Genomic DNA, 26,930 nt, shown 5'->3' on the forward strand with positions numbered 1-26,930 from the left:
TTTGTTTGAAAGTGTTTTGTTCTAATGAATGAAGATTTTTTTTTTCACTATATTAATCTTTAAGTGAATGCAATCTCCCTCATTTGTAATTCTATGCTATGCTGTGTCTTTTTCATTGCAGTGCTTATTTTAGTACCTCAGGCATATGAACTTGGCTTCTTGTCCCCCATGTCAACAAGAACTGATGTTATATCCCTCTGGTTTGTTATGGACTATTTTTGCCTCCCCCATTTATTTTGTAGTCTTATTTCTTCAGTATAAATTAAGTTTAGCTTTAATATCAAGAATGATTATTCTGTTTATCTTCTACTGGTTCTGTCTCCTTTTTTCCTTCCTGGACCTCCTTTGGGAAGAATTATACACTCTCTGGAGGTGACAAGTTAACAGTTGAAATGTCAGGACAGCATCTGATAAAGAAAATAATTAAGTGCAGAATACATACCCTGACAGTGGAAGCCAAACTTAATTCTATAACTGGTTGTGGTCTACTAAAAAGTGTGCACCACAAAAATGGCAGAGGAACTCTGCTTACTACTTCTGCTTTACATAATCATCTTTGGTGCAATGTAAACAAAGTTACAATACTATGGGAATGAGAAGCAATCACTTAAAGATATATTGTATATTTTTTTTCAAAAATGATTTTATTTTTGCTCTGGTTTTCCATACCAGAGTATGCACAAGACTAGTCTCATACCTCAGATCAGCCTTCCCTTCAAATTCGCCCTTTATTTTATCTGTGGGGTGGTTTTTTTGGGATTTTTTTGTTTGGTTGGTTTTTTTTTTTCTTTTTTTTTTGGTTGGGGGTTTTTTTGGGTTTTTTTTTTTTGTTTGTTTGTTTTTTGTTTTTTTGGTTGGTTCGTTGGTTGGTTGGTTGGTTTTTGGGGGGGTTTTTTTGGTGGTTTTTTAATGTTTGCTGTTGTTGTTGTTTGTTTGTTTGTTTTAGGGGGGCTAATCTGAGAAAGCTGCTACAGCAATATTGGGAAAGTTAAGACTGAATTATATGAAAATAAGAAAAAAAGCATAATTTTTCTTTATTTCTTTCAGCAAAAGTGTGGCATTATGCATAAAAAATGAAGAATTTGTTCTCTTCTACAGAAAACTTTTTCTGCTACTGGTCTACAATTATTGTATATATCTCGTAGAGCATGCATTTTTGCAAAATCAGCCTGTAGCATGGTTCAAGTGGGAGTCTGCAACTCTATAACTAGATGTATTTCTCTCTTGGGAGTGGGAGTATTTCTATTATATTGCCATCTGGGGTATATGTGTTTAGTGTAATAGCCTTATATTACACAGAGGATGTCTTTTCAGTTGAAGTGTAGGTAGGTGACATAGGGAGGAAATGAAGAAGTTTGTTGAAATGAACAGAAATTTAAGAAATTTACCTTGTAATATATTACTCAGATTTCTTCAGCTACAGTAATTATAGTGGATATTGATGTATAAAAATTAATAGTTTGGTCCACATTATACAAAATCTGCATTTTTCTAAATTTAATTGATTTTGACTTCATAAAATATATTAATTGTTCAAAATATGGAAAATTTATCTTATATTCTTTCGGTTTTCCCCCGTAGGCTTAGATGGTACACTAAAAATGTCATCAGACCTCCTGGAGGCAGCAGGTGAAACTAATTTCTATTTTAAAACTATATTAATTCTGAGTGAAATCAAACTCACTCTCATATATATTAAGGCAAGAAAGTCCTTGGGAAAAATTGCAGATTTTTATTAAGTGCATTTTCAGTGGTTCCATTCACTCTGACAAACTCATAAATCTATTGCTGTCTTTTATCCATTATGGATTTATCAGTTCATGTGAGATGTGACAGCTGAATACTGCTGAAATCCATACAGCAATATGTCTGTTGACATGATAAATACAACTTGGGCTCGAAGACGAGCTGCCTGGTTTGTTGAAGCTTTTGGACTGTGGTTTTGTTTTGCTTTGTTTTAAGCATGACTTAGACTAGGAGACGGGGGAAATAAAAACGGTGTTTAAAAGAATGTTTTGTTCTCTACCTCCTGTAGTCTTTGAGACTACAGTCAATGAAAACCACAATTTCCTCTTGACAATATCCCCACATTTTCTTTCAGTTAGCAGCTTCTCTATAAAACTGTTCTCTCAGTTTTATAGAGAACATAACCTCTTAGCAAAGACATTGGAATTCATAATTGTAATCTGATGCCAACTTGACAACACTGCAGGATTTACCTAGATAAAAAATGTATGTCCACTTTCAGTTTAAAATTCTGTTTTTCCCTTAGCAGGGAGATTTCAATAAACCACAGAGGTTTATCCTGGTATGAAATCACATTGGGAAACTCTGTTCTGCATTGATATTTTCATTGCTATTATAGCATTTACACAATTAGTACTTTGAAATAGACAAAAGCTCTAATATGAAAATGAATGGAAGAGACTGTTTTATTTTTCAATAAAGTTTACTTTGTGCTGCAGGGCCACATCATTGTAGAAAGTTTTTCTGTCCACTTTGTGCAGTTCATATTAAGATAGTTTTCAAACTCTAGGCTGGTATTGTTCTAGTATTGTATAGAAGGCACAGATTTTCTCCTATGTATAACTCCTCCAGACAACACTGAAAGCTTATTCCTATAACAGAAAAATTGTGCTCTGTTTTTCTTGTACCAGTTTGGAGGATGTGGACAAAATATATTTTGTTTCTACAAGACTATCTTTGGCTAAAACAAGCACCCACCTCTCATTTAATTTGAATATTCTCTCTGTAAGCACCTAAATGACCACATGTGGTTTTTCCTCTTTGCTGCTTGTGGGGTGGATAAGAGGAAGGCTCTAATGGGATGACAGTGATCAGTTTCCTTGAAAATGAGAACTGACTCTTTTAAGGCGTACAGAAGAAAACAAAATCATCCAAACAAGAACTGTGCAATAATCACTGGCTAGAATAAAAACAAATGCTCATGAAAAATAAAAACACACTCCTCAATTCCTTCTCTAATTGAAGCATACTGCCTGAATAATGCAATTAATGCTTGTAGATTTAGTTGTACCCTTAGTTGTGCAGAGCTAAGGGAGAAAATCTTGGCAGTGTGGGAGCTCTTGACTGAGGCCTAATGCAATGTCCTAGCTCTGTCTTGGGGGGTTAGACAGCAGAGCACTCGTGAAGGTTTACTATTTTGAGCAAGGTCTAAATCCCCTCAAATGCCAAAATATTTGCTGTGTGACAACGGAAACATCTACTACAGCTTAAGAAACATCAACAGACACTTGTCGTCAAGTGCCTGTGAGCAGCCACATAAACAGAGAGCTGTGAGCGTGTCCTCACTCTACTGATTGAGTAAACTGGGAGGGGTGGTGGTGGAAATAAGAGACTATAGATGCAAATGGCTTTTGCCTGTCCACATGATTACACTCATCCTTTCTCTGGTTTTACATGATGAGCCAGCCCAATGGCTAGGTCTGAACTAATTTGTTTTGCAGCTGAAGTCCAAACAAGATTCTCTACAGAAGGATTTTATTCATGAGCCTTACTGGACAAAGATATGAAAGAGAGAGGATGTTTGTCCTGACCATTGATCTGTAAGGGAGTTTTGCAGCTACTTTGGTTAACATATATGTTGGTTGCAGATATCCCAGGAGTCTTTGTGCAAATCCAGATCTCAGCTACCTCTTGTTCTTTACTGCACATTTCTATATAAAGCGTACCCATGCCCAAGATTGAACCATATACCTGCACTGTCTCTTTGAAAAGCAAGTCACTTGACATTTGGAAGCTCAGTTTTCAGACACTGCTTTGCTTTCATTGTCTTTTTCATTCCAGCCTTATACAAGTCACTAATCATAAATGTCCTTGCTTGTGACAGAATGACATGGTGTGAAAAAGATGGAACAGCAAGTTTGAAGGAAGTATTGGCTAATGAAACAGAAGTAAATTCATAAACCTTAAAACCATGTCTTTAATTTCCATAATAATCTCATAAATTCTTACAGAAATATTAAAAATCTGAGTTCAGACTTTTTACATGGGGTCATTGGTTGGAGACAGAGATGACACAAACTCTCAGAAATCCTTGTGACAACAGCAATGGTTTATTTTGGAGACCTGCTTATATAGGGGGTTTGAAATTCCTGGGTTAAAACAGCTGATTGTTTGGGATCTCTGTTCGCCCAGATCTCTGGCCAGTGGTGCTTCTGCATCTGCTTGAACAGTGTTGACTGAGGTCCCCTGTATAGGTTTGAATCCAACTTATCCAGAGACTTGTTACTGTGACACAGATTTCCATAGCACCTTCTGTCATGTGGTTGAAACAGAAGAATGTTTCAGTGTAAGCTGAAGGAGTTGACAGTGCTTCATATATACACTGCACTTGCTTTGTTTAGATTCACAAATGTAGTCTTACACCTGTGTAAGCTGTCAAGTAGCAGGCAGTGAGTTCTCTAATACTTTAAATGTGTTTCTTGTATGTTCTTCAGATAGCCTCAGGTGATTTGTGATTAGACAGTTCAGTAAAAATCTCAGAGTGTATTAGTTATTCATAGGAATAATAAATCTGTGTATGAAAATTAATGTGATTAGACAGTTCAGTAAAAATCTCAGAGTGTATTAGTTATTCATAGGAATAATAAATCTGTGTATGAAAATTAATTAAATGGAAAATCTGTCAGGGAAAAAAATTATCCATGAAATCAAGTATCTAGGTTTCATCTAAAGACATGGTTTAAGCAGAGCCAACAATCATGTCCCACACAACGACTTGCTCACACTCCTCAAGGTGGGGAAGAGAGTTGGAAGTATAAAAGTGAGAAAATTCATTGGTTGAGATAAAGACAGTTTAATAAGGGAAGCAAAAGCCATGCATTCACAATCAAGCCAAAACAAGGAATTCACTAATCTCTCACCCATGGGCAGGTAGGTGTTCAGCCATCTCCATAACAGAGGAGGGGCTCCATCACAGGAAGCAGTGACTTGCTACAAATGCCGTCACTCTGACTTGGTACAAATGCCATCAATCTGAACGACTTGGTACAAATGCCACCACTCTTCCTTCTTCTGCCCCTCAGCTTTATGTGCTGAGCATGACACCACATGGTATGACATATGCTTGTGGTCAGCTGTCCTGGCTGCATCCCCTCTCATCTCCCTGCATACTCCCAGCCTGCTAAGTAGTGTGGTGGGGGGAGGAAGAGAAAAGACCTTGATGCTGTGTGAGAACTGCTCAGAAGTAATTTTAAAAATCCCTGAATTTTCATATCAAAGTACCTCAGTTATAATTTTTAATTATTATACTGTGCTTTTTGTTTTAATTTTAAGCCCTTACTTTTTAGATGGTTAGCAACTGTACTATACAGATTTAATGCCTCATATCTTGTTTTGAAAAGCTTACCAAGGAGAGATGACAGACCCAACTAAATAAAAGTGCTCATTTACTAGTACATTTTTCAGGACTTAAAATTAAATTTTATTCCCTATCTGAAAGTTCAAAATCATATCAAGTTCTGTCCTGCTTCAGTTGCATTAGATATTTGTGTCTCCTTTCCTGATAAACTCATGGAAAGAATACTTCTCTGCTGTTGCTTGTATCTTCTGAAAGTTGTACTGGTTTTGGTTTGCCAATTTGAAATTTCCCAGCCAATAAATGTGGTGGGTTCAGTGCTGGCCAAATGCCCATGCATCCTCTAGAATTATTTACTAATTTCCTGATGTGAGATAGGATTAGGAGGAAGGCAAAGCAGGCTCAAAACTTCAAAAGGGTATAAAGAAAACTTTAACAGGATTAAAAAGAATAAAACCTTTAGAACACTTCTCCTCCCTCTACAACTTTTTGTTTCCCACTAATAATATACAGAAACAATTCAGTGAGTTTATCTCTTCTAGAATAGTCCTTCTTCAGTTCATCTAGGGAGAGGACTGTCTCTTGTTATGTTATGGAGACTTTTCCACAAGAAAACAGTTCTCTCATGGCTTTTAATTTCCACGAATATCAGCCACTTGTGTATCTGCAATCATGGAGTCCCTCCCATCTTTCACAGCTTTCCCACAGCTGCATTTATGGAACATGTCAATTTATGGGGTAGCATTTTAAGGATAAGCTGTTCAAGAACAAATGTTCTCTTTATCTCTGAGATCATCTTTCATCTCTGGAAACAGAGATCTTCTTCTTCTTTCCCTGGGGTCAAAGGGTCTTCATCACTCTTCCCTTTCTCTGTTCAAACTTTTCATGGGATCACAGCTACTTCAACATCTGCTGGCTTTAGTGCAAATACCTTTACTCATATCTACAATTTTGTTATATTTGCCCAATTATCCCATCATAAAAAACCCAAACAAAATTAAATGTAGCAGCAATTTTAATGAAGTAGCTTAAAATATATAAAATTGAATACACTCAAAAATATTTTAAATATAATTTGGCTATGATAAGGAATAATTTTGGTTCTGATAATAGCGCATAAGCAAAAATAACCGTGTGGGGTACGCACGGGGTACGGAGTGCAGGGCTTGACCCCTGTCCCCTCACGTACAACCTGCCAGGCACAAAATTCTCCTTTTTATACTGTACATCATCACCATCTCCTCCCATTTTCAATTCGTCACACTTGTATCTCCACCCTCATTATCACCTTTACCATGCATGCTCCACCATTTTTAGGTGGTCGCACCATTCTCTTTGAGGGTCATCTTTGATGAAGGCCTCTCCTCTTCCTCAGTGTCCTTTGATTCACCTTTTGGATTACACATGTGCACTAAGCTGGTATAATGTAAGCCAAAGTTAATACCATACAAGCCAATATGTTCTAGCCTCAAAGCAATACATTTCATATAATTAACATTTTCCTGGATGTTCTTCTTCTTCCAACTAAATTTAGTAATAGTTATCTCTTCTTCTTCCTGTTCTGAATATCTGCAGGAGAAGGGGGTGGGGGGGAGCCCCTCCTCTCCATTTCTTTCTTGGCATTACACCTTTAACTGTTTTATTATTTCCAAATATTAATTACTGTATCAATATTGATTGCTGTTTCAATTTTATCAGCACTAATCACTCCTATTTATTACAATTTCAATGCTTCATCTCTCCATACTTTTCAATGAGTTACAGGGTAAAAGAGTCTGATGTATCAATTACATTCTTCTCCATAGCCTATGAGAGGATTTTCAGCCCAGAACTAAGGCATCTTCTCATTCCCCTTCCCATCTGGAATTTTGACTTTTTCTTTGCTGATCTCAGTGTTTCATGTTGTCTTCTCTTTCTCTTCTTTCACTCAGGACAGGACCAATGCTTTGTAATTTTCATCTGTCTAGTGAAAGAATTAAATCTCACCCAGGCCTGTGGGTCATCATGCTGGGAGATCTCTGCCAGGCTGCAGCCAGAGCACTACAGTGACATATTTCAGCTGTGCTGGGGGCTGTGTCAGGACTGGCCTCATGGCTGATCTCTGCCCATGCTAGGTTCAATTCCAGCTGCAGGGCTGGTTTTCTCTGCGCAGGCTGCAGGCCTGCCTCTGGCCTCAGCCACATGATCTCGTTTGGTGGCCATGCTGGGGGGTGGATGGGCTAAGATCTCAGCTTTAGCATGCTGTGGGCCAACCTGGCCGTGTTGGAGGGAGGGGACCTGGCAGCAAAATGTCAGCAGCCATGGCCTGGCCCTGCCTCGGCCAGGGCCCCATGGCCTCCCTTCCTGCTCTGTGACAACTGCTGGGACCCACTCTTGCCGGGACAGGGCCGGCAGACTCCCCAGAAAGTGGCCCAGTCCTGTGCCATAGCCCGCTCGGCCTGGTGGGGACCGGGCCAGCCTTGCTACTTGTTTCCAGGCCAGAAGAAAAATAGTATTCCCAAGGTTTGTTAGTGTGTAAAATGTGTGTTCACAGAGGCATGTTCAGCTTTCCAGGGTTTCACAAAGTGTCAATATTCAAAACTAGTCACTGGTTTTGTCAGGCATGGAGGAAACTGCTAGCTGCTTCTGTCAGAAAATCATTTCAGTGACTGGCTTCTTCCCTCCTCACCAAATATCAATTAATGCAAAACCAGCACAAAAGGTTTTTTAGCTGTAATGCAAGTGAGTGTAAAGTCTTTGCAAGGCTGAGCAATGCAATTCTTTGTTTTAAAGCACCAGAATTCAGACTCAAAACTACAGTTTTTCATTAGGCTACCTACTCAAGAAAAAAAAGATTCCTAGAAAGGGAAGTGTAATTTCTTGTATGATCAGTGAGGCACTGCCCATAATGACTTAGAGAACACAACAGCTGTGCCCAAACCCTTTCTACTCTCTGAAAATTGGACACTCATTTCTGGGCTGTTGTAGAAATGTTTGTCCTGTCTCCTGAGCAAAAAAATGTCCAGGTGTCTTTATTTAAAAGAAGAAAAATGAATATTACCAACATCCTGCTGTTTTCAAAGCAGCAGTGTGTGCAGTAACCTAATTGAAATGGAAGAAACTTAATATAAAGTATTTAATCTAAAGAAGGATTCAGGTCTATCTTTTAAAAGACAGTATCAGTCCTGACTCTCCACTCCTCTTTAACCAGGAGAGTCCTGTATAAGTAACCAGAATATGATGCAGTGTGCTTGTTTTAACAGCAACAAGGAATTAAACTCCAAATAAGCTACTCCTCTTCCCCTGCCCCTTCTGGTGAGCAAGGGACAAAAAAGGAGAGACTGTGTGTTGAAATAGCAATTTACTAAAAAGTACAAAACAATGGAATAAGGCACACGTACTAACAGTAATGTTAAGAAGAAAAGTATACAATAAAGGCAAGGGGTTTTTACCAACAAAAAGGAATAAGCAACATGCACAGTGTGTGCTGATCTCAGTAGCTCTATCCACATCGCTCTGATCTTTGAAATAGATGCAACCACAAGAATTAGTGAACATTGCAGAGGGAATTTTGTCCTGGCTTTTGCACAATCCCAACAGCAGCAGTAAGGTATGTTTTTCCTTAAAGTTGCTAGCAGCCTTTCAGATATTACAGTTCACTGAGAAACATAGGTTTAATTCCTTCCTGCCAAAGGAATGACTCAAAGCTAGGTTTTAATTTCCTCTTTCCTTCATGGCATTGAACAAAAAAAAAATGGGCAGTGTCAGTAAGATCTCTGTCATCATTATATCTTTTGAATAATTTTCTGACTTCTAGGCCTAAATGCTGGACTTATGAGTCAGCTGCTCATTAAAGCCCATATGGTGGGGTTTCAAGGGAATATTAGTTTAGGTGCTTTTAATATTGTTCTAAAACATTATAAACTCCTGTGTTTGGATTCCATTCTGTGGCATAAGTGATTAAAAATTTGATCCAGCTTGACCTAACTTATTGAGGGCTAAGTCCTTTCTTCAATTTAGTGGTAATCCTCCCATAATTTCAGTAAGGATTCTCAAAAACTACTGCGCTGTCTAGTTCACCTGTCTAGTAAACCATTAAAAATTATTCCTTGGTAAAAATAAGCCAAAAGGGAAAATAAGGAGAAAGAAATCCAGTATTAGGTCCAATATTTCTTTTTAGGGTGAAAGAAGGTAGCAGAGACTTGCAAAATACTGTTCAGGTCAACTTTAAACATAATGTGTAATATGAAAACCTATCAACTGAATCTTACAAAAGGACCACCACAGCTGAACTAGTTTTTTTGACACTTACTCACAAATTTACTAATTCCACATCTTCTTTGTTATGACTCACGTGGGTATTACTTTAAAAGAATGTAATTGTAAGCTTTATTCTGAGAATTTAGCCTGTACTTGCAATAAAATTTTACCAAAAAATTATATGAACACTCTCTTTTCTAATGAAAATATTGAAGCTGTGAAAAAGCTGCATGAAAATCCAAGGGGAAAAAAAAGTTTATGGTATTTTTCCAAGGTGTATTTTAAAAGAATTTGCATCTTTTATTCTTTCTAATAGACTGCCTTTTGTCTGAAAAAATTAAACAAGATTTACATACTACTGTAGCAAGGGTTGCCTTGTTTGGCAGGAATGTTAAACTCTCTCAGAAATCATTATTGATTTAAAATTATTCTGACTGGTTTCAGATAGTTGGAAAAAACTGCAAGTGGAATAAATCTCTAGGTCATCTTTATTTTCTTCCTCCTTTTGGAACCATCATGCATAGCTTGTGTTGACAGACTTTGCTTTAACAGACAAGTCTAGGATGTAAAGGAGAACTAATAGCTGCCTTGTTGCATGAAAGTTTCATGGTGTTTTCTAGGAAGATCAGGGAGCAGTCGGACAATAACGCCCAAGCAGAAAAACTGTATCTGCAATACATCTGAGGGTGAGAGCACCTGGACTGGGGATATCACTCATATTTTTCATCCTCAGTCATTTTTGACAAGCTGTCAAAAAATTCAGAGTCATATAACCACAATACATAATTAAGAATTTAAAGTGTCTCTGTGTTATGTTTAGAGACCTCTATGTTCTTATAAATGAAGTATTATTGTTAGCATAGGGATTAACAAATCTTTTCCTTGCTGAATCAGAACTGCCGTAAATGTTAAAAGTGCATGTTAAATAAAAATTGATAACTCTTCCTTCTTTACAAATATTACCCAAACTCCCAGTAGTTTTAAAACTCTTTGTAGCTCTAGAAGGGATTGTAAAAGATACAGTGTAAAGAATGATTCAACTCATAGATCATGTCCGATCAAGGGCTCCAGAGAAGAACTTTTATTCATAGACTGTCTTCCTGCTCCGATTGGAGAACATATAGGTTGGGCTGTTGTGCTCTAAAATAAGCCATTACTTCTTCATTAATAAGATGGCAACACAGATTCACTAGCTTAATAACTAGGTCTCCATCTGAGGAAAAGGTATAAAAAGTACAAGATAAATTGGTTTGTTGGTGGTGTTGGTTGGTTGGTTGGTTGGTTGGTTGGTTGGTTGGTTGGTTGGTTGGTTGGTTGGTTGGTTTTTTCCCATTTTTAAACACAGATGTGGCAACTAGTGAATCTTCTGCAGTTTGCTGGCATAGATTTAGGTTAAAATGAACTGTTCTGTGGAGTCTGCTGAGAATAAATATCTAATTGCTCTGGCTGTTGAACTAGATATGGACGCAGAGCACATCCTCCCTACTACTCTTCACTGAATAAACTCATATTCTTCTGTCCAGGGAAGCATATGAGACAGGGACCACCACTGTGCCACATGGATCTGTCACTAGACTCAGGCAGCAGCTGAGCAGGCATTTTCATGCTGCTTACTTTGAAAGTTTAGGTACTGTTGTTTTAGATCCATAAACCCTCTTAGTAAAGAAATGCTTCCTAATGTAAGAGACTTCACTCTTCTGATGCAGCTTTGAGCCATTCCTACATGTCTTGTCACTGGATCCCAGGGAAAAGGGTTCAGCACTTCCCTCTCCACTTCTTAAGATGCAGAAAGCAATGAGGACATGTCCTCATTGCTTTAGGGTTTAGGGCAAGTTTGGGAGATAACCTCCAAAAGGGCTTCTCTACAAAAGCAGATTCAGTTGCCCCTCCCCCCTCCAACCGGTTCAGGAGAAAATATCTCCTTGGAGAAAAAGTGGAAAGAAACCTGTTTATTAAACAATAGAACCCAAACAATATTAAACAATAAAACTTCTCACTGCTCCAAAAAAAATGACAAACTCAGAACAGTCCCCTCCCCGGGTTGCAGCTCGGCTCACTCAGTCTTTGATCAGTCTCTGGTGCTGGAAGCACCGCGGCCGAGGCCCGGCCAGGGGGGGCCACAGGTGGAACTGCCGGTGCTCTTCTGGGTGTTCAGTCCAGAGCAAGCTTGAACAGGTCCAAGAAAAGGGAAAAATCACAGTCCAGGGAACTTCTTTGCCTCAGCTAGCTAAAACTAACTAAAAGCAAAAAAAAAAAAAAGAGTTCTCCGTTGCTCCTCACAGCACATGCCTTTTAACCCTTACACAAAATAATAATGCATAGACAAAGAACAAATTAACTGGTGTCTCTCCAGTTCATATCCTCAGAACTCAACAATGTACAGACAGTGAATGCATGGGGAAATTTAAGTAATACACAGAAATAATCAAATAATATCCAATAATTCTTCTAACTATACACAAAGCAAAAAAATGTTCAATTTGTACATTTATGGAACTAGCCTATAACATAAAATTTCATTGGATAGGGTCTTTCTGGGCTTGGATTAAGGGAATATCATCATTATTTCAGATACTAAGTTGACATAAATAGTTCCTGGCATCATAAAGCACATAATAGACTCGAGAAAATTAAGTCCTGAGTTTCTGTCGCTATTCTTGAAGCTATTTTCTTTTTTGTTAGGAGTTACATTGTGGTGGTGCATATCCTGCATATCTGCCCTCTTTAGGCTGCACTGAAATCTGAGAAATGCCTGTTTAGGCCTCAGTCTTGATGAAGAGCACCTGGCCTGAGCTCCTCTTGAGCTTATCAGAAAAACTGTCTGCTGACATGAACTTATGCTGGCTAAAAAGCTCACAATTATTAATGCACTGATTCACAGCATACACAAAATTATGAATTCTGTGAAAAATAGTTAATGGGTTTGTGAGGAGCCAATTTAGTTTTGGTTTGTCTCCATACTGGTTGTCAGAGGCATGTGCAGGAGGGGTGCAGATGTGCTGCTTGCAGGAAGGAACTAGAAGAAGCCTTGTCTCTGGGGGGACTTTGCCTGGTAACACCTCACATGGGATAGGCAGTTCAGCAGGAGAAACTGTACCCTCCAGAGACATTCTCCAATCAGATGGCAAAAAGTCTTTACCAATGGACTGCAGTGGAAGGTTGGACTGGGCCAATGGTCTCCTGTCAGCGGGTGGACTTTGGGAGGAGCCAGGTGGCATAAAAAGAACAGCAGGACAAATTCCATGCCTTTTGAGTCTTATGCTTTTTGGGTCCTGGCTGCTGAGACTCCACACTGCTGTGGCTGCTGTGGCTCACTCATTCCTTTGATCTAGCCCTGGCCCGTATTTCATCCCTTTTGCTCTGGCACCAACCTGTGTTTTGGTTCTCCTGCCCTCGTTGGCTCCTGCTCACCCTCTCACCTTTCCTGACCACCACTCTCCACTCTGTTGCATTCACCCTCTGCATCCCTGCCTGAGCTACCTCTGTTCAACCCTGCTGCTCCAATCCAGCCTGTTGCTGCTGTCCTCACCACCACCCTGTCCAAGGTCCTGGACTTCCTGTCCAAGCACCCACTCAAAGCGTGTGCGGTTGCCTGGTGCTGCGGGAGCGCACCTGTGAAGCTGCGTCTTTCCAGAATTGTGCAGACCCATTAGCAGGCAGCCTATCCACCGTCCATCACATGGAGGCTGATGGCACTCCCTGATGCACTGGTGGTAATGCCTGCTTTTTCTCTGTCTCCCCTCTCTCTCTCTGTACCCCTCCCTCTGTGTCTCACACACATGCTCCCCATTCGTTTTGCACTTCCCCCCTCCTCCTCCTCTGTGTTTTCTAGCCACCTTTCATAGGGCAACTGCTTTTTGTTTCATTTTTTTGTTACCAGTCTCAGATGTTTGTCTTGGTTGACTTTATTTAATTCCAGACCATCTACTTTTAAGATAACTCCTTGCAGTTCTTCACAGTGGAACACGACAGACAGGATTAAAAGAAATAATCCCAATGAAAGAAATCATTTTCACAAGAAATATTGGAGCACATGTTAGAGCAGATTATTTTCTCTGTGATAATTTTATTTGAAATGTTTTCATTTTGCTTTTTGCAAAGGTTGCTTGTCATCTTTTTGATAGATATTTCTTCAGTAGTAGTTTCTCTTTTAATTTTTTTTAATTTAGATTTTTTCTTCCCAGACTAGATTATTGAGGAGGACGAAATCGTATTGCATGTTCCAGTCAAGAAACATTGGCAACACTTTTGTAACTAAAATAGTTACCTCTTTATAGGTGTTTTAAGAAACAATGAGCAGTAAATAGCAATAAGACAGTTTAGCCTCCAGCTGACTGTTTGGCTGATGTCAATTCTATTTGACACAAATGAGGAGTAATACAAGTGGAATTGATCAATTAACAGATAATAGTCTCCAACAGCAAGTTAAACTTTGAGGCACTGTAAGAGGAGTTATTTTAAAAATGCTTAGGTGAAGATTATACATTTATTTTCAAAGCAGGGAACCATTTTCTAGTCACAACATTTAATTCCACCATTACTGTTGCTACTATATATATATCAGGGACTAATATTATAAAATCAATACGGAAATCAAAGTGGTGCTAGATCAAAATAAGAGCTATATCCAACAAAATCCTGTGGTTTATTTTTCTCAGGCTACAGGAGTCTTCCCATGCTGAAGCCAGTTTTGTTAGAAGTAGATGTGAGAAACAATAATACTAGGGTGAATTTATAATAAATACAAATAAAATTTTTGGTAAAATTTATTGGATTAAATCTGAAATTTTTCATAGGAGGAAAAAAGTGTGTACTTCTACATTTGTAAGAGCTAAATCCAAAAGTATATAATCAAATAACTTAAAAAGTCTCAATAAAAGCAGCCCAAACTGTTGGAACATATTTGTCAAGAGAATCAGAAGATAGTGGTACAGATTCACTTGCAAGTTTTAAGTTGGAAGGGAATTAGAGTCTTCAGTGACTTAAAATATTTTTGTTAGATAAAGATAATTTTAGTTGTGAATGAGTTAATTTATGGACATTGGAATTTTGATTATCTCTGTTAATGACATGAAGTCATTAAGAGTTTTTTTTTCAGTCATTACCATGAGGAATAAGACACCTTTTCTTCCCACTTGTTCTTTTACTGCTTGTCCTCTTAATTGTTCTTCTGTCTTCTCGTCCTATCCATGGTGACCTTATTGGTGACAGCTTCAAGAAGAAAACATGAGATCTGAGGCATGAGCATGGCCCTGCAATGAGGGTTTTTTCTCTGGTTGACTGGTTCTGAGATAAGCACGGATGTTCTTTTTCAGACAGCTGGGTTTCTTTTCAGAAGACAGGTGCTGTTTAACATTATTTAAAAATCCAGTTGCTGGAGGATGTAGAACCATTTGCTGCCAATCAGTGTTGGTTTGCTTGGCTGGAGGCCTCTCCAGCCAAATGATGGTGAGGTGTTGGAGCATGGGAGGAGATTCATTCTAAACTAAATGTAACCAGGTCAAACGTTTCTTCCTCAATGACAGGATTTTCAGAATAAGGGTGTACAATAACATCCATAGGATTGCTGGAATCCTTCACTGTTTTTAGAATAAGCAAAGCCAATACCACATATTCATTTGACTGTTCAGAGCCAAAGGGATTTAGCCTTGAATACTTTTCAAAAACTGGTAAAATTCAAGTTAATTCAGAAACTGTGATGTAGCTTCAAAGGGTCTTGTAAAAGTGACAGTGTTAGCATTGAGTGGTAGCCAAGTGTCAATGACTGAGGAAATTTGGCTTCTATTCTCATCTGTGCTGCTGAAGTGCTTTGCCATTTTGCCTTTCTGACTTCAATGTCAAAATGGAGATTATAATTGGTACATTGAAATCTTCAGGCATTATACAATTGAAAATATCACTCTGGACAAAGATAAAGTAAATTGTACTTGTTAATAAATTTTAATTGTATGTTTGCAATACTGCTTACTTACTACTCTTTTGTGATCTGAAAAACACCAACCAATAGGGCAATACCAGTTTTAGTTCTGATTGTATCAAAATATTTCAAAACCAGATGCTTTGTATAAAGACACTATTTTATTTTAAAAAGTGTAAGCAAGGAAATAAAAAAGCTGTAGGAAAATGTAGCTTGCAGATAAGAGGAGAAATTCTTTTGCTGATTTTCTTGACATTATGAACTCCACTTGGGAGTGGAGTGTGTGCTGTGTGCTGTGTGCTGTGTACTGACCAGGAAGAAGTTAGCTAAAAAGCAAACTGCTGTATGTGATTGAGGGAATATGAAGAACACACAGAAAATACAGAAAAGGTTAAAGTGGTATTTACAGTCGGTATTCTCTAGGAAATATCAAAGCAAAAGATTATTTAAAATTTCTCAAACTGGATCTTTGTACAAAGACATGTACTTTTTTTCTGTGTAAAAAGGTTGTTTTCATCAAAAAAATGAGTAGAATCATGAAGTTTTGTGGGTTTTGGTCATTAAACAGAGTCAAAATCATACTCTTTCAATTTTTGTCTTTCTAATTTATTTTGGATTACTTTAAACTTTTTTTTTTTTTGCTTTTGTCTAAAACCTGAAACCATATAAAATGAGTTTGTGATTTGTTTTTTTGATCCAAGTTACTTGGACGCAGGTCTCCTGAAGAACTCCTTCTTTGTGACCTGCTAATGGTTTTGGGTTTCCTTCCATTTCTAATGCTTGGTATAACGCTTCTCTCTTTGAAAGGGTTTTAGCTGTGTTCTTGCAGTGTTGGCCAAAAAGCAAGTATTAACTTGCAGTCAAAAAACAAAAAAGGAGTATCATGGGAGATCTCGTACTCTTTACTTCCTTGCATTGAACTCAAAATTGTAACCTCTCTTTAGGAAAACTCTAAAAATGTAAATGTTCAGTAAACAGAAAATGAAACCACAGCAGGCACATATACAGTTCAAACATTTATGGATCTTGTCTGAAATGCTTTCTTTAATGTATTTCATGAGTTTTAATAACGTCCAGACTCATCCATTAAAATAAAATTAAACAGATTGTAGAATTGCTGTAGAATTTTAGGGTCAATTTTTTTTCCTGGGTTGAAACCGTGAAACTTCGTTAGGTTTGACTCTTCTATTTAAATACATTTTTTTCCAAAAATTGGAATCTTGCAGTGAACATTGAGCTGAGATCCAGCTACTTTTATTTTGCTGTGATAAATGAGCTAAATCATATCCTTATTTTATTTCCAGACACAATTTCACTACAAAATCTTTTCAGTTAAACATTATGATCAAATGAAATTTCTGCTTCTGGTTGCTGTCCTTGAAGTTGTTATTCTTTTGCTGATTAATTTTGAGTTGATATTAGAACTGTTCTTGCTTGTGGTATCAATTTACAACTTAGTTTAAATTTAGTATGAAACTTTTCAAATGCCATTTATATCTGCTGATGATTTATTGGTCAATCTATGCTTGATTAATGCATGCTCGCAACACTTCTTTCTTCCGTGAAAAATTGCTTTCCCCCCAGTGGTTAAAAAATGATTGCTTTTTGCTCTTAAACAAATACTCTGACATCTCAAACCTTAAATTAATCCAAAAGAAGATAAAAAAGAGAAAATAGATGTGGATTCCTCCACATCAAGAAGCTCTAGTGTTTATTCTGAAACAAAATAACCTTTACAGTGGGAAGTAAGACTCACTTTTTTTTCTGTCTATGTAGTGCAACAGCCATGTTGTTGAGTCATAAAGATTAGGACATGGATTCTTGTCTGACAAGTTTCTTTAGAATTTGATCACTGTAACAGTGAGCAAGTTAAACTGTCTTAGAAATCTTGTATCTTTGTTTCTCTTCTTATACATCCCATTTATAACTGCTAGATTTCAGCTGAGTGAGTGGGGCACAACAACACTTAGAGAATTGTGGCTTTAGTTCAAAAAAGGAATCATAGGAGTAAGAGTTACCACTACAAATGCAAGAGTTGGAAATACAGAAATAGCAGTATATCAGGGCTAGCACTGAATGAATTACAAGCCTGAAGAATAGCTACAATGAGGGTAGTAATGAACATCAAAATAAAATGGAAATTTGTTTATATTTTAAAGCCAGGTTTCAGAGGACAGCAGCAATATATAAATCAGTTCCTGACAAATGTGTAAGTAGATGAATTGTTCTCATCTTTAGGTTCTACAATGGTATAGATATGTTCAGCAGAGTTCCTATCTTTTAGAAGTGGGACTACTGTCTTAGGAGGGAGACTTGTGTGCAAAAAGCAAGAACTTGTTGATTAATTTTAAAAATCACAAAAGTCTCTGTCCCCAAGACTCATGAAGCCTGAATCAATCAAAACTACCATTTGATGGATAATGGTACAACGTAGGTATCACTCCTGCAATGCCTTCCTTCTTCTTCTTAGCCATCAGTACTTCACTGATGGCTAAGAAGAGTTTATATTATGGAAGCAAGTATTCTGGAAGTTATATAATTTTCTAACTGGTCTATTCCACCTTTTATAGAAAAATGCCTAAAGCCAGTTTAAGGAAATGCTGGTTTGGACTATGAATGTGCCAGGATGATCTTGGCACTTAAGGCTTTAAATTTTATTAGTCTTCCCTGAGACCCAGATTAAGCCACTGCTGCCTAAAGATTCTGATTTTCATAAAAATTTTAGAAATTTTACATTTTTTAGAACTTCTGTAAAGCTGGACACATCTGTTTTCTAATGGCACTATGATCCACATTTCCACCCCTATTTTTACCCTGCAGATGTTGCATGGAATGTGGGGGATGGCTGAATGCTGAAGAGCCTAATAGGGAAAAACTTAATGTGTAGAAGAATAATTATACTTAGCAACCTTCTTGAACTAAGTAAAAAAAGTGAGACAAGACAGGCTGTTTTTCCCTTTGTGGTCTCTTAGAAACCTATTGATAAAATTAAAAACATTTTGCCTTTAATGAAATAAATAAAGAAACTCACGTTGACTTGGCAACGGTAAGATTGTCAGTTAAATGTCTTATAAATAACAGTGGGTGAAAAATCTTAACTAAATGATAGCTGTTTACATTAATTAATACATTTGGATATTATGCTCTCAAAATGACAAATTTTGTTTTCTACTGTAGGTTTTTGGACAATTTTTTCAATTCTACAGCCATGACTTACCAGCATATTAGAGCAAGAAGTATTCCACAGGCAAGACTGTAAGGAACACTCTGTATTATTCAGACAATGTAAGAAAAGAAGGTCAAACATCTACCTGAACTTCTTCTGGTAAGTCCATAAAATGTCATATAAAGCATCTTTCAAGAATAGACAGGGCTAAGATATTATATTTATGTGAGAATATATACTCTTCATGGAATCTAGGAGTCTAGGAAGAAGTCAGCTGAAGATATTTATTAAATAATAAGATGTCTGTAGAGTGTGAGTTACTTGAATTTGCAGCAGAAATAAAACAACCTTTTAAGCACATGAAGACTTGTACCAACTCTCCTGCAATTTTTTGATGGGAAGCAAGGTGATAAAATTATACATAAACTACCTTGAATCTCTGCCTATACTTTGTCCCAGATCTCTTATTCCTCCTATTCCAGGAAAGCTGGGTTTCTCTGGCTTTTCTGAAAAACCTAATATTCAGAAGGAGTTAACAAGTTCTCTGACTCTTAGCTTTGGTGCTCGCAGTGCGTCCTGGATTATTGTGTTCCATAGCAGCAGGTTCACAACCCAGCCAAGTAATCTCTTGCAATCTCTTCAAATCACTCCTTTGCTCTTGAACAGTATTCTTATGCTTTTGTCCCAGAGGACACCATATATATTTGAAATTCTGGACTGTGAGAGAGATATACAGAGCTATCACAAAGGAAAACAGTTCTCCAGTGCTCCCCTGCCATATATGTTCCTCTAATTTGCTTCTTAATGAGAACTAAATGCTAATGGGGCAAATGCCTGCTGAAAACCAGCCCACCACTCTTTTTTCTTATAAATTATTTGCCAAATGGTCATCATATGATAACCTACCAATCTATGTAGATAATAATTTACTAATATACATTTGTAGAACCAACTGACTTTTTTTCATCTTTTGAAACAAAACTCCTGCTGTGTCTTTGTTTTTTAATTATTTGCTTTTTAGAAGGTGGAATTATGCTGTGCAAATGTCTTAATAAAAGTGGTATATTCTAGATTTTTTCCCCCACTACTTAAAACATCAGTGAGAAAATCAGTTGGGATTGAACTACCACTGAAGTAAAAGGGGAACAAAATATCTGACAGAGTAGTTTTTTCTCATAATATGTTTTTTACTGGGAAAGAATGGAAATATTGCATTTAATTTTTATTTACTATTGTGATGTGCTGCACTAGTTTTAGTTGGTTTTTTTGCACTGCTTCATTGGGAATTTGCACAGAATAGTTTTAGATTGCACTGTATATTTTATGTTATGAAGCCCATCCCATTCCCCAACAGGGTGGGGTGGGGGTTACTCCCTTGTCCAGTCCCCAAGCTGGTGGGACTGGAGGAGGGGGGAGTCCCCTTCCCAGTCCACAAGTGGGTGGGACTGGGGGAGTGGGGGTGGGTCCTCTTCCCACTTCCCATGAGGGTGGAACTGGGGAAGCAAGTGGTGCTCCTGCTGGTTTCCAAGGAGGGAGTAACCCCTCTGCTGGGTTCCACGGGGGTGGGGCTTAAAGGGAGTACCCTGGGGTTCAAAACTAGGGGGAAGAACTTATTCCCTTGGTAGCCCCTGTCCAATACACTGGTGGTAGAAGTGACGCTAGAAACTACCAGCTCTTCACCTATCAGACAAAGTGCAAGTTATGTAAAAGTCAGTTAGAGTTCAGGAGAAGTAGCAAAATTTTCAGAAGTATGATGAGAGCTACCTCAATGTCCCTTGAATTTGTTCCTACTTACCTCATAGATATTTTCTGGTGCCTGCTTACCCAGTCAGAGTATGATTTATGGGAAAGCCCCTGGAAGAAATCTCTGGGGGAACTCTTAGAGGAACTTAAGCAAAGCCCACAGGGGCCAAAGATTTAGAAAATAACAACATCACTTATGAGCATCTATTTGGTGAGGGGAAGTGGTCTAAGCCAGAAGACCAAGCTCGAGTGTTATCAAAATTCATTCTAGATAAGATTTCGAAAGCTGCAGATAAGGCTTTTATTCAGCTACCAACTGTTGAAATTAGGGGTAGTTTCCTTAACATTAAACAGTTTCCTTCAGAGAGTTTCTTGCAGTTTGTCAACTGGCTTCATGCACAGGTTGATAGACAAGTACTGGACCCCAAGACACAAGTGGAGATAGTGAAAGAGATGGCACAGAGAAATGCCAATGACATCTGCAGCAGGGTGCTCGTGGGACTGCCTCTCAACCCTCCACCTACCTTAGCAGAGATGATTGAAGCATGTTCTAGGAAGGTGGAACTGTTTGCTGCACGGGAAGAGTGGGCAATGCCGGAAAACTCAGAGACTGTGGCAGCTGTATCTCCAAGAGTGAGGAGGCAACAGATGTCACCAAAGCAGCTACAACATGTCATCTGCTTCATATGCAAAAAGCCAGGACACTTTGCTCAAGACTGCCCCCAAAACCAGCAACCAAAGAAGACACTTCACACCAAAAAACTGGGACACAAGCATGCAGCCGCCTCACACCACAACATAAATTCGGTGGGCTTCCCTAAAGGTAAAACCTCCCGCAAAACAGAAAAGGGGGAGGAAGGGAAGTGGGGTGCAGAAAAGCAAAATAAGTGTGTACAGGATAAAGTCTGGTGGCCTTACAAGCATTTCAAGCTTGTGACCACCAAAGCTTTCATTTTCAGGTCTAGCCAGTGGATAGTCATTGGAGTGGACCTGCCAGGAGATTCACAGGACTTGACAAAAGATCGCACAAGATTGGACAGTCAGTACTTTGTTATTGGGGACACTGCACACACACCCATGGAGATTGAGGTGGCTCCCATGACTATCAAAGGGGACATACCTAACTTCACTCTCCTGGTGCGCTGTCCACAGCCACCCTTCTATTGGCCAAGGGGCAAATCATTGCTCAGGCCATTCCAGTCCCAGCAGAAATCCCAGCAGATAACAAGGCACCAGCTGTGTACTGGGCAGAAGTTGTCGGCAAGGACAAACCCATTATGAGATGCAACCTAAAGCGTGGAGCAGACTAACTCCATGTGGAAGGGTTGCTTGACACGGGGGCAGATGTGACAATTATACCATAAAGGTTGTGGCCATCACACTGGGAACTGCAACTTGTGGCTGGTAAAATCCAAGATATAAGAGGAGTCACACTGGCAAAAATAACAAAAGGTGTTGTGCAAATTGAGGGGCTGGACAGAAAATTAGCCAGTGTCTGTCCATTTGTCACTGATTACAAAGCTCCCTTGTGGAGGAGAGACCATGGCCCAATGCGGGGTCAAATTAGTCATCCCTAAATACCCCAGGATTTTTAGAAGTGGCCACTGTGGAGCGCCCCACCCACAAGTTAACATGGCTGTATGGTAATCCAGTCTGGGTAAATCAGTGGCCACTAAGTAAAGAAAAGCTGAAGGAACTTAAGGAGCTTGTTGAGGAACAATTGGCTAAAGGACATATTGAAGAGATAAGTAGCCCTTGGAATTCCCCCGTCTTTGTGATAAAAAAGCCAGGGAAGGATAAGTGGCAGCTCTCTATGATTTAAGGGAAATAATGTAATTGAGGACATGGGGTCTCTCCAGCCAGGTATGCCCTCCCCAACCATGCTTCCCCAGAACTGGCAATTGGCTGTCCTGGACATCAAAAATTGTTTCTATCATATTCCCCAGAAGATGGCCCATGGTTTGCCTTCTCGGTTCCTACCATCAATCGAGAAGCCCCAATGAGGCATTACCACTGGAGAGTATTACCTTAGGGGATGAACTCCGTCTATCTGCCAGTGGTACATGGCTTCATTTCTGTCCCCAGTGTGCGCCCAGAAAAGGGAGGTAATCATCCTATACTACATGGATATGTGCTTGCGTGTGCCCCCGATGACATAATACTCTAAGACACACTTGACCTAGTGGTTAAAGTTTTAACCTCTGCTGGATTCCAACTGCAGGAAAACAAGGTTCAAAGGATGCGACCTTGGAAGTACCTGGGCTTGGAGATCACTGTGCGGACTGTTGTTCCGCAGAAATTGGAAATTAAGAGTGATCCCAAAACCCTAGCAGATCTCCATTCCCTGTGTGGGTCTTTGAACTGGGACAGGCCTTGGGTAGGCCTCACCAATGAGGACGTAGCTCCCCTCCTCAATTTATTGAAAGGGGAGAGAGAGCTAGCTTCTCCCAGAGAACTGACTGCAGAGGCAAAACCCACCCTCCAAAAAGTGCAGAAGGCTGTCTGGGAGCAGGCTCATCATTATAAGCCTGAGCTGCTTTTCCAATTCATTTTTTTGAGGACATTACCTCACATATACAGGTTGATATTTCAGTGGTTTGAAGAGCAGAAAGATTCACTTTTAATCGTAGAATGGGTTTTTCTCTCCCATCAGCGATCCAAAACCATCACAAAGCCACAGGAGCTGATAGCTCAGCTTATCCAGAAGGCCAGAGTAAGACTGTGTCAGCTGGCTGGTTGTGACTTTCAGTGTATTCTGGTTAAACTCTCTAAGGAGGGAAGGAACTCTCCTGAGAGGTTGACCAAGGACTAGCACCTGCTCCAGAGCAGTGCCAGTCTCCACTATCTCTGGACAGCTACAGTGGACAGGTGTCAGTCCACGCCCCTGTTAAACGAGGAATTCCACCTCATTGCTCCTGAGATAAGGAGTCGTAGGCCACTCAAGGTGCTTACAGTGTTTGCTGATGCATCTGGGGCATCCCACAAGTCAGCAATGACTTGGAGAAATCTCCAGACTTAGCATTGGGAAGCTAATGTTGAGTTTGTGGAGGGATCGCCCCAGGTTGCTGAACTGGCTGCAGTTGTGAGAGCCTTTGAGAAGTTTTCGGAGCAAATTAATTTGGTTACTGATTCAGCCTATGTGGTGGGAATAGTGTCCAGTGCGGAGCAGGCAGTTCTCAAAAACATCGAGAATGAGCATCTCTTCAGGTTGCTTTCAAAACTAATTTATTCAGTTCCACAGCGGGAGCATCCGTTCTATGTGATACACATGAGGTCACATACCGATTTGCCAGGCAAGATTGCAGAAGGTAATAGCAAAGCAGATTCCCTTGCTGCTCCAGCAGAAATGGCATGCCTTCCAGACATCTTCCAGCAGGCAAAGCTAAGTCACCAATAATACCATTAAAATGTACCAGGCCTAATTCGTCAGTTCCAGGTAACACAGAGTCAGGCTCAGGGCATTGTGGCCACCTGTCCCAACTGCCAGCTCCAGGCCGTGCCATCACTGGGTGTTAGGGTTAACCCCCGTGACCTTGGGAGTTGTGAAGTATGGCAGACAGACATCACACGCATTCCCAGTTTTGGTCGCCTAAAATATGTACATGTCAGCATAGACATATATTCAGGTGTGGTTTATGCCTCTGCCCACGCAGGGGAAAGGGCTTTCCATGCCAATCAGCACCTGGTGCAAGCCTTTTCAGTATTGGGGATCCCTAGGGAGATTAAGATGGACGATGGCCCAGCATATGCCTCCAAGGAGTTCCTAGAGTTTGTCCAGCAGTGGGGAGTGGAGCATAAGACAGGCATTCGCCACTCTCCCACAGGTCAAGCTGTGATTAGGTGTGCCCACCATACACTGAAAAAGTCCTGGCTAGGCAAGGCAGTTCTGCAGTGTGGATGACACCACAACAAAAGCTCTGCAAAGCCCTGTTTATGATTAATTTTTTTAATTGTTCATTTGAAAACATGAATCCTCCAGTAAATCCTCCAGTGAATCCTCCAGCAGCATTTCCAGAATAACAATCAGTTTAAGTTTAAGCAGCATCCACCAGTTCTCATTAGGGACCCTGAAACTTGGGAAACCAAGGGTTCTTATGAGTTTGTCACCTGGGGACGTGGGTACGCATGTGTATCCACCCCCAAAGGCCCTCAATAGATACCCCAAAAGTGGGTAAAACCTTTTGTTCCCAAAAATCCAGCTCCAGCAGATGGAGGTAAGAAGCAAGCAGCTGTTGCCTCAACAAGAAGATGCCGCCAGAAAGAGGAGCAAAAATCTTCCTAAAAGTATTAGCTGCATTCCAGCAGATCCCTGAACTTGAATGTGTTATAAAAATGTTTGTTTTCCTTTGTAGAGAAGAAAATGTATCTCTGACCTAACCTCATGATGCAGCCCTGTCCGAGTTGTTGTCTCTTCATGCTGAGCAGTCTGATGGCTGTGTAGATCATCCCTCAGCCACGCCAAAACATCTGGGTGATCCTGGCACAGATGCTCCAACAGGAAAATATATGCCTGTCCACTGCAGTAGCGAAAGACCCCATGTCTACCTGCCTAGTAGGGATTCCATTGTAATCAGGAGAGTTTACTGACAAGTTTGGTACACCTATGCCTGACCCAAGTCCCAAATCGCATCACATGCAACCACACAGTATCCATCAGTGGCGGGCTGTAATGTTTAGGAACCCCATAGAAGAGTGGCTGCCAAAGTTACCCAGAGCTGCTCAGGAGCCCCAAGAGTTAGAGCTGTTGGGATCCTCCCCTGCACCATACTGTGTACATTTCATCTTTAGCCCACTTTCCAACACCAAACCTTTTAACAACAAAATACAACATTGAGAGGAATTCACTGCCAGAAGGTGGTGTAAGGTTTTAAGACATATTGCAGCAGGTAATCTGTACCATTCGCATCCTAAAACTCTCCACAAGGGTTTGTTTTTAATTTGTGGGGATCGGGCATGGGCAGGAATCCCTTCTCAGCTTTTAGGAGGGCCGTGTACCATTGGGCGGTTGTCCCTGTTGACACCCAACCAAACCATTATTGGCTAATGAACCCGAAAGAGCAATTTGGTCAGCAAAATTCAGAAAAGAAGTGTTGACAATTTGGACCCAAATTGTGATTCAGAAATTTTCTATTGGGCCAAGTCAAAGAAAATCACTGTATCTCTGTTCTATTCATGGGTTGCAGCAGCCAAAGCTCTAGGTGAATTGGGCCACATAGAGTGCTCGGTAGTCAAACAGGCAAACTTGACATCCACGGCCATCAGCTCCCTCTCCTAGAGATTACCAGGCAGCCCACACTTCAGAATCGTGTGGCCATAGATTTTCTCCTGCTGCTGAATGGACACGAGTGCCAGGAATCTGAAGGACTTTGCTGCTTGGATTTAACATCAAAATCACCCAGCATCCACGCAGCCCTCCAAGAAATGAAAAGCCTGATCGGACAAGTCAAGCAGGAATCCGAGGACAGGTTCAATGGACTGTTCAAGGACTGGAGACTCTCGGGGTGGTGGACTTCTATAATTAGGTCAATTCTGTTGGTTTTGTTATTCTTTTTCTAGTCATGTTAGCATTTGGAATTCTACATAGCATACTTTTAAAAGCTATCAACAGTTTAGTCTCCATTACCTCAGAAGTCAGCCACGCAAAGTTTGTGGACCTAAAGCAGACTGACGGGTCCGCAAATCATGAGTGGTGGACGAATCCATAATGTGTAACAGAGATAGTCCAGTGCTTTTCCTTTAATTAAAAAAAAAAAAAAAAAAAAATTAACAGGAAAAGGGCAGGTGTTGTGGTGCACTAGTTTTAGTTGTTCTTTTGCACTGGGTGATTGGGAATTTGCACAGAATAATTTTATATTGCACTGTATAGCTTATGTTATATCACATGGTTTGTTATCCCTTTCCCCCATCACATGGTCTTTCCCTCACCCACCCCAGTACCCCCTGGTGGTCTCTTCCTGAGTGAAGAGACCCTCCCCTCACCACTACTCACTGGTATCCCATTGGCTGTGGATCTCTTCCTGTGTCCCCATCCCTGGGGTATAAAAGTCCCCTGCCACCAGGGAGCACCCTCTTTCTCTCACAGGTTTGCCCACTTGGTGTGTCTCTTGGAACAAAGGAGAACATTTCGCACATGGAGAAGAGCGCTTCTCAATCTTTTACCTTCTTCTATGAAATGTCGTGTGGGCAAGGGTCCATAGCTAGGCGGAGTGGACCCCAACAGCCTGGCAGAAAACATGATATTTCACTATTGTATAATAATAATAGTAGGGTCACCCAGTTTGGAAAAGAAAGTAGGAAAAAATAGAAAAATGTCTATTGTACATGTAGAGTTGAAGCTATTTTTTAAAGGGTTTCAAATATTTTTGGGGTTTCCTTTTGGGGTTTTTTGGGTTTTGGTTTTTGTGTTTGTTTTATTTTGTTTTTTTGGTTTGACAGACTGCAGTATTTGGTAGAGAAAACATCTACCCATATTTTAATGTTACTTTACAGAACCACCAGCAAATACAGGAGAAAATTTATCAGTCATTTAAATGTTATATTATTAA

This window comes from Passer domesticus, chromosome Z (assembly GCF_036417665.1).
Source record: "Passer domesticus isolate bPasDom1 chromosome Z, bPasDom1.hap1, whole genome shotgun sequence".
In the NCBI taxonomy this organism is placed as follows: Eukaryota; Metazoa; Chordata; class Aves; order Passeriformes; family Passeridae; genus Passer; species Passer domesticus.